The sequence below is a fragment of the Leptopilina boulardi genome, unplaced genomic scaffold (genome assembly GCF_019393585.1).
Source record: "Leptopilina boulardi isolate dan_hultmark-lab unplaced genomic scaffold, ZJU_Lbou_2.1 LbouV2_221, whole genome shotgun sequence".
Lineage (NCBI taxonomy): Eukaryota > Metazoa > Arthropoda > Insecta > Hymenoptera > Figitidae > Leptopilina > Leptopilina boulardi.
The window spans coordinates 914,182-922,736 of record NW_026137776.1 but is presented as its reverse complement, the minus strand read 5'-3'; the positions used below and the strand labels follow the sequence as shown (position 1 = coordinate 922,736).

The following is an 8,555-nucleotide window of genomic DNA, read 5'->3' as shown; positions in this document are numbered from 1 at the left end:
TCCTTGAAAAATCTATTTTCAATTATTTTCAAATAAATCAAAATACTTTGCATATATGCTTTTAGAAAATCTTACAAACTATTTTTATGTAACATCTTTTTTCAATTTTAACCCGAAAAAGGGTTATTTTTCAATTTTAACCCGAAAAAGGGTTATTTTGCAATTTTATCCCAAAAAAGGGTTATTTTGCAATTTTTTAAGAATTTTTTGATTTTTTCAATTTTTTATTATTATTTTTTATTATTTATTGTTGTTTTTTCAATTTTTAGTTAGTAATCTATAATATTGTGTCTAATTTTAAGTGTCATTAAAATCAAATGTTTTTAACTTAATAATTTTAACATTTCTTAATTTAAAACGAAACATCTTCTATTATATTAAGTTAACAAATTTCGAAAAACGACACCGACCCCGTGACCTCGACACCGTCCTTGAAAAATCTATTTTCAATTATTTTCAAATAAATCAAAATACTTTGCATACATGCTTTTAGAAAATCTTACAAACTATTTTTATTTAACATCTTTTTTCAATTTTAAGATAAATTTTATACAATATTAATAAGATATCAATTTAAAACATAAATTATATATATAATATACATAAACTACAATAAGTAAACAACAATAAGTACAATTTTAACCGAGCAAGCGAGGAATACATCGCTAGTATTAATAAATGCGCGAAGTAAGATATTTTTCAGTAATATATAAATTCCAATTTACAGTGTTATGAACCTCTTGTAAAATAATTATACCATTTCTTACGTGTCAGATCACGTTATATATCACACAAAGATAAAAAATCTATTTTTTATTTAAATGGTCTAGTCACACATTTTATGCAACATATATGGATATTTATATCCATGTATTGAAAGGGAATTATTTTTTGCTTCTACAAATGCTTGGGTTAATACAATGGGAAAATATCGAATAAAAAAGGAATGGAGGGATTCGATCATGAGCTGCACGTGCTGAAACCTATAATATGATTTAACGTGTTGTTAGTTATTTGTTATCCTATTTTACTTCTATACATTCATACTCATTTGTAAGAAATATTTTAAGTCCTTAATACGTTATAAAATTTCAATAGATTGGGAAATTGAATAAATACACTTGAATCTTCAAATTTAAGTTACATATATATATATGAAAATCAGTTTAAAAATTATTATCATTATTATTGCTTTCAGAAATGATTATCTCGCACACGGAAAAAAAAGTTCGTGAAACTTTCGTAAACTAGTTGTTCACTTTTGGACGGGCCAAAAGTTTGGAAATCTTTTATTATAACTTTTTTCAAGATTCCACAAACTTTTTTTTGTGCGCGTGCGCAGACATTGATTGTCATAAAGAGAGTGATGAACGTTCGTGAAATCTTAGAAAAAGTAAATGAAAGATTTCCAAAATTTGGGACCGTCCAAAAATTTAAAAAAAAATCGAAAAATGTATTTTGAACTAGCTCAGCATCCGCTGGACCAATCAAAAAGAGCGCCATACATTTTTTGTAGACAACTTCCGGGTTAAGACTTTGGTGGTATTCTTGAACGATTATCTCGCAAATTTAATTTTTTGAAATATTTTCTCAACTTCCGAATGGGAAACTACCACGAATAACCATTGGCGTATTAATTGGTCCAATGATGGGAGCCAATGAAAAAACCATTGGCACCCAATAATGGACCATAATTGGTAAAATCATGGGCTGTCCACGTCGATGCCAATGCAATAGTAAAAATTTTAATAATAACATCAATTAAGGTCAGTTAGGGTAAATGGGGAGAGGGGGTAAATGAGGACAAGAAGATTTGGAGCTTAATTTACAGTTATAAAATAAAGTTCAGCGTCAATATTTTAACCTCAGATCACCTGCAAGAGGTTTTGAGTATTGCCAAGCTTTTATCTTGACAATTGGCAGCAAGATAAAAAAAATTATCGCTCAATGCATAAAAACTTGAAAATAAACGTCAAACTGTTTCAGTATTTTGCCTCCATTTCAAAGAAAACAGATTTAAAAATCATACAAAATTTTTTTCTTATTCCTTATGACTCCTATAACAGAAATTCACTTGAATTTTTCATTTTTATCAATTTGGTTAATAATGACAAGAAGTCCCCATTTACCCTGAGTTTTCAAATTTTGGGGTAAATAGGGCAGCTTGTCAATATTAATCAAATTAACAAAAATCAAAAATTCAAGTCAATTTCTGTTAAGAGAGTCATAAGGAATCAGAAAAAAATTTGGCATGATTTTTAAGTCCCTTCCTTGAGATAAACTTATTTTATTTCTATCTATGAAAGTGATTTAAGGAATGTAGACATTGTGATTTAGAGAAAATCAGTATTATTGAACAAAAACAATTATTTTTTAAATTAATTGATATAATGGTAAAGCAGATTCAATTTATCAAAATTAATCTTCTCCTTTGATTTGATTTATGTTATTCTTTACTGTATAAACTTATACTGAACTTTAACCATTATAGCGCCTACCTAGATTTAGTTAATATTTTATATTTTGTATTGTTACTTACGTAACTATTAGAATTTAGGAGTACTTTTGTACGAAAGGGCATGTCCCGTTAATAAATGAAATTGAAATTGAAGTCTGTTTTTTTCAAATGCAAAACAAAATACTGAAAAAAAGAAAAATTCAAAAAATAAAACAATTTCAATTGGTACGACTATTATATATCTACTACAAATTTTGTCAAGTTTTTTCATCCCTTAATACAGTAATATACAACACAAAAAGTCTGTCTAAGAAAGAAATTAACTTTTTTTGAATAAGGGTTGCCTTAAGGGTGGTAAAATGGGTCTTCCTCTACTCGGATCGGGCTGTCAATTTTTTTCTACACTTTTAGGTGTATTTTGTTCAAGAAAATGCATTAAAATCGTCTGCCTAAGAAAAATTGAATTATTTTGGGAACTTTTTTATAATTTTGGATTTATGGGTTAAATGACTTTTAGGTGGTAATAGGTGTCTTCCTCTACTCGGATCGGGCTGTCAATTTTTTTCTACACTTTTAGGTGAATTTTGTTCAAGAAAATGCATTAAAATCGTCTGCCTAAGAAAAATTAAAATATTTTGGGATCTTTTTTATAATTTTGGATTTATGGGTTAAATGACATTTAGGTGGTAATAGGTGTCTTCCTCCACTCGGATCGGGCTGTCAATTTTTTTCTACACTTTTAGGTGTATTTTGTGCAAGAAAATGCATTAAAATCGTCTGCCTAAGAAAAATTAAATTATTTTGGAAACTTTTTTATAATTTTGGATTTATGGGTTAAATGACTTTTAGGTGGTAATAGGTGTCTTCCTCTACTCGGATCGAGCTGTCAATTTTTTTCTACACTTTTAGGTGTATTTTGTGCAAGAAAATGCATTAAAAACGTCTGCCTAAGAAAAATTGAATTATTTTGGGAACATTTTTATAATTTTGGATTTATGGGTTAAATGACTTTTAGGTGGTAATAGGTGTCTTCCTCCACTCGGATCGGGCTGTCAATTTTTTTCTACACTTTTAGGTGTATTTTGTGCAAGAAAATGCATTAAAATCGTTTGCCTAAGAAAAATTAAATTATTTTGGGAACTTTTATATAATTTTGGATTTATGGGTTAAATGACTTTTAGGTGGTAATAGGTGTCTTCCTCTACTCGGATCGGGCTGTCAATTTTTTTCTACACTTTTAGGTGAATTTTGTTCAAGAAAATGCATTAAAATCGTCTGCCTAAGAAAAATTAAAATATTTTGGGATCTTTTTTATAATTTTGGATTTATGGGTTAAATGACTTTTAGGTGGTAATAGGTGTCTTCCTCTACTCGGATCGGGCTGTCAATTTTTTTCTACACTTTTAGGTGTATTTTGTGCAAGAAAATGCATTAAAATCGTCTGCCTAAGAAAAATTAAATTATTTTGCGAACTTTTTTATAATTTTGGATTTATGGGTTAAATGACTTTTAGGTGGTAATAGGTGTCTTCCTCCACTCGGATCGGGCTGTCAATTTTTTTCTACACTTTTAGGTGTATTTTGTGCAAGAAAATGCATTAAAATCGTTTGCCTAAGAAAAATTAAATTATTTTGGGAACTTTTATATAATTTTGGATTTATGGGTTAAATGACTTTTAGGTGGTAATAGGTGTCATCCTCTACTCGGATCGAGCTGTCAATTTTTTTCTACACTTTTAGGTGTATTTTGTGCAAGAAAATGCATTAAAATCGTCTGCCTAAGAAAAATTGAATTATTTTGGGAACTTTTTTATAATTTTGGATTTATGGGTTAAATGACTTTTAGGTGGTAATAGGCGTCTTCATCTACTCGGATCGGGCTGTCAATTTTTTTCTACACTTTTAGGTGTATTTTGTGCAAGAAAATGCATTAAAATCGTTTGCCTAAGAAAAATTAAATTATTTTGGGAACTTTTATATAATTTTGGATTTATGGGTTAAATGACTTTTAGGTGGTAATAGGTGTCTTCCTCCACTCGGATCGGGCTGTCAATTTTTTTCTACACTTTTAGGTGTATTTTGTGCAAGAAAATGCATTAAAATCGTCTGCCTAAGAAAAATTAAATTATTTTGGAAACTTTTTTATAATTTTGGATTTATGGGTTAAATGACTTTTAGGTGGTAATAGGTGTCTTCCTCTACTCGGATCGGGCTGTCAATTTTTTTCTACACTTTTAGGTGAATTTTGTTCAAGAAAATGCATTAAAATCGTCTGCCTAAGAAAAATTAAAATATTTTGGGATCTTTTTTATAATTTTGGATTTATGGGTTAAATGACTTTTAGGTGGTAATAGGTGTCTTCCTCTACTCGGATCGGGCTGTCAATTTTTTTCTACACTTTTAGGTGAATTTTGTTCAAGAAAATGCATTAAAATCGTCTGCCTAAGAAAAATTAAAATATTTTGGGATCTTTTTTATAATTTTGGATTTATGGGTTAAATGACTTTTAGGTGGTAATAGGTGTCTTCCTCTACTCGGATCGGGCTGTCAATTTTTTTCTACACTTTTAGGTGTATTTTGTGCAAGAAAATGCATTAAAATCATCTGCCTAAAAAAAATTGAATTATTTTGGGAACTTTTTTATAATTTTGGATTTATGGGTTAAATGACTTTTAGGTGGTAATAGGCGTCTTCCTCTACTCGGATCGGGCTGTCAATTTTTTTCTACACTTTTAGGTGTATTTTGTTCAAGAAAATGCATTAAAATTGTCTGCCTAAGAAAAATTAAATTATTTTGCGAACTTTTTTATAATTTTGGATTTATGGGTTAAATGACTTTTAGGTGGTAATAGATGTCTTCCTCCACTCGGATCGGGCTGTCAATTTTTTTCTACACTTTTAGGTGTATTTTGTGCAAGAAAATGCATTAAAATCGTCTGCCTAAGAAAAATTAAATTATTTTGGGAACTTTTTTATAATTTTGGATTTATGGGTTAAATGACTTTTAGGTGGTAATAGGTGTCTTCCCCTACTCGGATCGGGCTGTCAATTTTTTTCTACACTTTTAGGTGTATTTTGTGCAAGAAAATGCATTAAAATCGTCTGCCTAAGAAAAATTGAATTATTTTGGGAACTTTTTTATAATTTTGGATTTATGGGTTAAATGACTTTTAGGTGGTAATAGGTGTCTTCCTCCACTCGGATCGGGCTGTCAATTTTTTTCTACACTTTTAGGTGTATTTTGTGCAAGAAAATGCATTAAAATCGTTTGCCTAAGAAAAATTAAATTATTTTGGGAACTTTTATATAATTTTGGATTTATGGGTTAAATGACTTTTAGGTGGTAATAGGTGTCTTCCTCTACTCGGATCGGGCTGTCAATTTTTTTCTACACTTTTAGGTGAATTTTGTTCAAGAAAATGCATTAAAATCGTCTGCCTAAGAAAAATTAAAATATTTTGGGATCTTTTTTATAATTTTGGATTTATGGGTTAAATGACTTTTAGGTGGTAATAGGTGTCTTCCTCTACTCGGATCGGGCTGTCAATTTTTTTCTACACTTTTAGGTGTATTTTGTGCAAGAAAATGCATTAAAATCGTCTGCCTAAGAAAAATTAAATTATTTTGCGAACTTTTTTATAATTTTGGATTTATGGGTTAAATGACTTTTAGGTGGTAATAGGTGTCTTCCTCCACTCGGATCGGGCTGTCAATTTTTTTCTACACTTTTAGGTGTATTTTGTTCAAGAAAATGCATTAAAATCGTCTGCCTAAGAAAAATTAAAATATTTTGGGATCTTTTTTATAATTTTGGATTTATGGGTTAAATGACTTTTAGGTGGTAATAGGTGTCTTCCTCTACTCGGATCGGGCTGTCAATTTTTTTCTACACTTTTAGGTGTATTTTGTGCAAGAAAATGCATTAAAATCATCTGCCTAAGAAAAATTAAATTATTTTGGGAACTTTTATATAATTTTGGATTTATGGGTTAAATGACTTTTAGGTGGTAATAGGTGTCTTCCTCTACTCGGATCGGGCTGTCAATTTTTTTCTACACTTTTAGGTGTATTTTGTGCAAGAAAATGCATTAAAATCGTCTGCCTAAGAAAAATTAAATTATTTTGCGAACTTTTTTATAATTTTGGATTTATGGGTTAAATGACTTTTAGGTGGTAATAGGTGTCTTCCTCCACTCGGATCGGGCTGTCAATTTTTTTCTACACTTTTAGGTGTATTTTGTGCAAGAAAATGCATTAAAATCGTCTGCCTAAGAAAAATTAAATTATTTTGGAAACTTTTTTATAATTTTGGATTTATGGGTTAAATGACTTTTAGGTGGTAATAGGTGTCTTCCTCTACTCGGATCGGGCTGTCAATTTTTTTCTACACTTTTAGGTGTATTTTGTGCAAGAAAATGCATTAAAATCGTCTGCCTAAGAAAAATTAAATTATTTTGGAAACTTTTTTATAATTTTGGATTTATGGGTTAAATGACTTTTAGGTGGTAATAGGTGTCTTCCTCTACTCGGATCAAGCTGTCAATTTTTTTCTACACTTTTAGGTGTATTTTGTGCAAGAAAATGCATTAAAATCGTCTGCCTAAGAAAAATTAAATTATTTTGCGAACTTTTTTATAATTTTGGATTTATGGGTTAAATGACTTTTAGGTGGTAATAGGTGTCTTCCTCCATTCGGATCGGGCTGTCAATTTTTTTCTACACTTTTAGGTGTATTTTGTGCAAGAAAATGCATTAAAATCGTTTGCCTAAGAAAAATTAAATTATTTTGGGAACTTTTATATAATTTTGGATTTATGGGTTAAATGACTTTTAGGTGGTAATAGGTGTCTTCCTCTACTCGGATCGGGCTGTCAATTTTTTTCTACACTTTTAGGTGAATTTTGTTCAAGAAAATGCATTAAAATCGTCTGCCTAAGAAAAATTACAATATTTTGGGATCTTTTTTATAATTTTGGATTTATGGGTTAAATGACTTTTAGGTGGTAATAGGTGTCTTCCTCCACTCGGATCGGGCTGTCAATTTTTTTCTACACTTTTAGGTGTATTTTGTGCAAGAAAATGCATTAAAATCGTCTGCCTAAGAAAAATTAAAATATTTTGGGATCTTTTTTATAATTTTGGATTTATGGGTTAAATGACTTTTAGGTGGTAATAGGTGTCTTCCTCCACTCGGATCGAGCTGTCAATTTTTTTCTACACTTTTAGGTGTATTTTGTTCAAGAAAATGCATTAAAATCGTCTGCCTAAGAAAAATTAAATTATTTTGCGAACTTTTTTATAATTTTGGATTTATGGGTTAAATGACTTTTAGGTGGTAATAGGTGTCTTCCTCCACTCGGATCGGGCTGTCAATTTTTTTCTACACTTTTAGGTGTATTTTGTGCAAGAAAATGCATTAAAATCGTCTGCCTAAGAAAAATTAAAATATTTTGGGATCTTTTTTATAATTTTGGATTTATGGGTTAAATGACTTTTAGGTGGTAATAGGTGTCTTCCTCTACTCGGATCGGGCTGTCAATTTTTTTCTACACTTTTAGGTGTATTTTGTGCAAGAAAATGCATTAAAATCATCTGCCTAAGAAAAATTAAATTATTTTGGGAACTTTTATATAATTTTGGATTTATGGGTTAAATGACTTTTAGGTGGTAATAGGTGTCTTCCTCTACTCGGATCGGGCTGTCAATTTTTTTCTACACTTTTAGGTGTATTTTGTGCAAGAAAATGCATTAAAATCGTCTGCCTAAGAAAAATTAAATTATTTTGCGAACTTTTTTATAATTTTGGATTTATGGGTTAAATGACTTTTAGGTGGTAATAGGTGTCTTCCTCCACTCGGATCGGGCTGTCAATTTTTTTCTACACTTTTAGGTGTATTTTGTGCAAGAAAATGCATTAAAATCGTCTGCCTAAGAAAAATTAAATTATTTTGGAAACTTTTTTATAATTTTGGATTTATGGGTTAAATGACTTTTAGGTGGTAATAGGTGTCTTCCTCTACTCGGATCGGGCTGTCAATTTTTTTCTACACTTTTAGGTGTATTTTGTGCAAGAAAATGCATTAAAATCGTCTGCCTAA

The 8,555-nt window shown here is 29.9% G+C and overlaps 1 long non-coding RNA gene across 2 annotated transcripts; it reads left to right on the top strand.

Annotated features, from left to right (window-relative positions):
• The first annotated feature begins 3,326 nt into the window (after positions 1–3,326).
• Positions 3,327–8,048, top strand: LOC127279643 (uncharacterized). Of its 2 annotated transcripts, none has more exons than XR_007842662.1 (3): positions 3,327–3,865; positions 5,360–5,691; positions 7,684–8,048. It is a non-coding gene; the product is annotated as an uncharacterized LOC127279643 (long non-coding RNA). The 2 variants fall into 2 exon arrangements; XR_007842661.1 differs by lacking the exon at positions 3,327–3,865 and adding an exon at positions 4,334–5,027.
• The last annotated feature ends 507 nt before the right edge of the window (positions 8,049–8,555 follow it).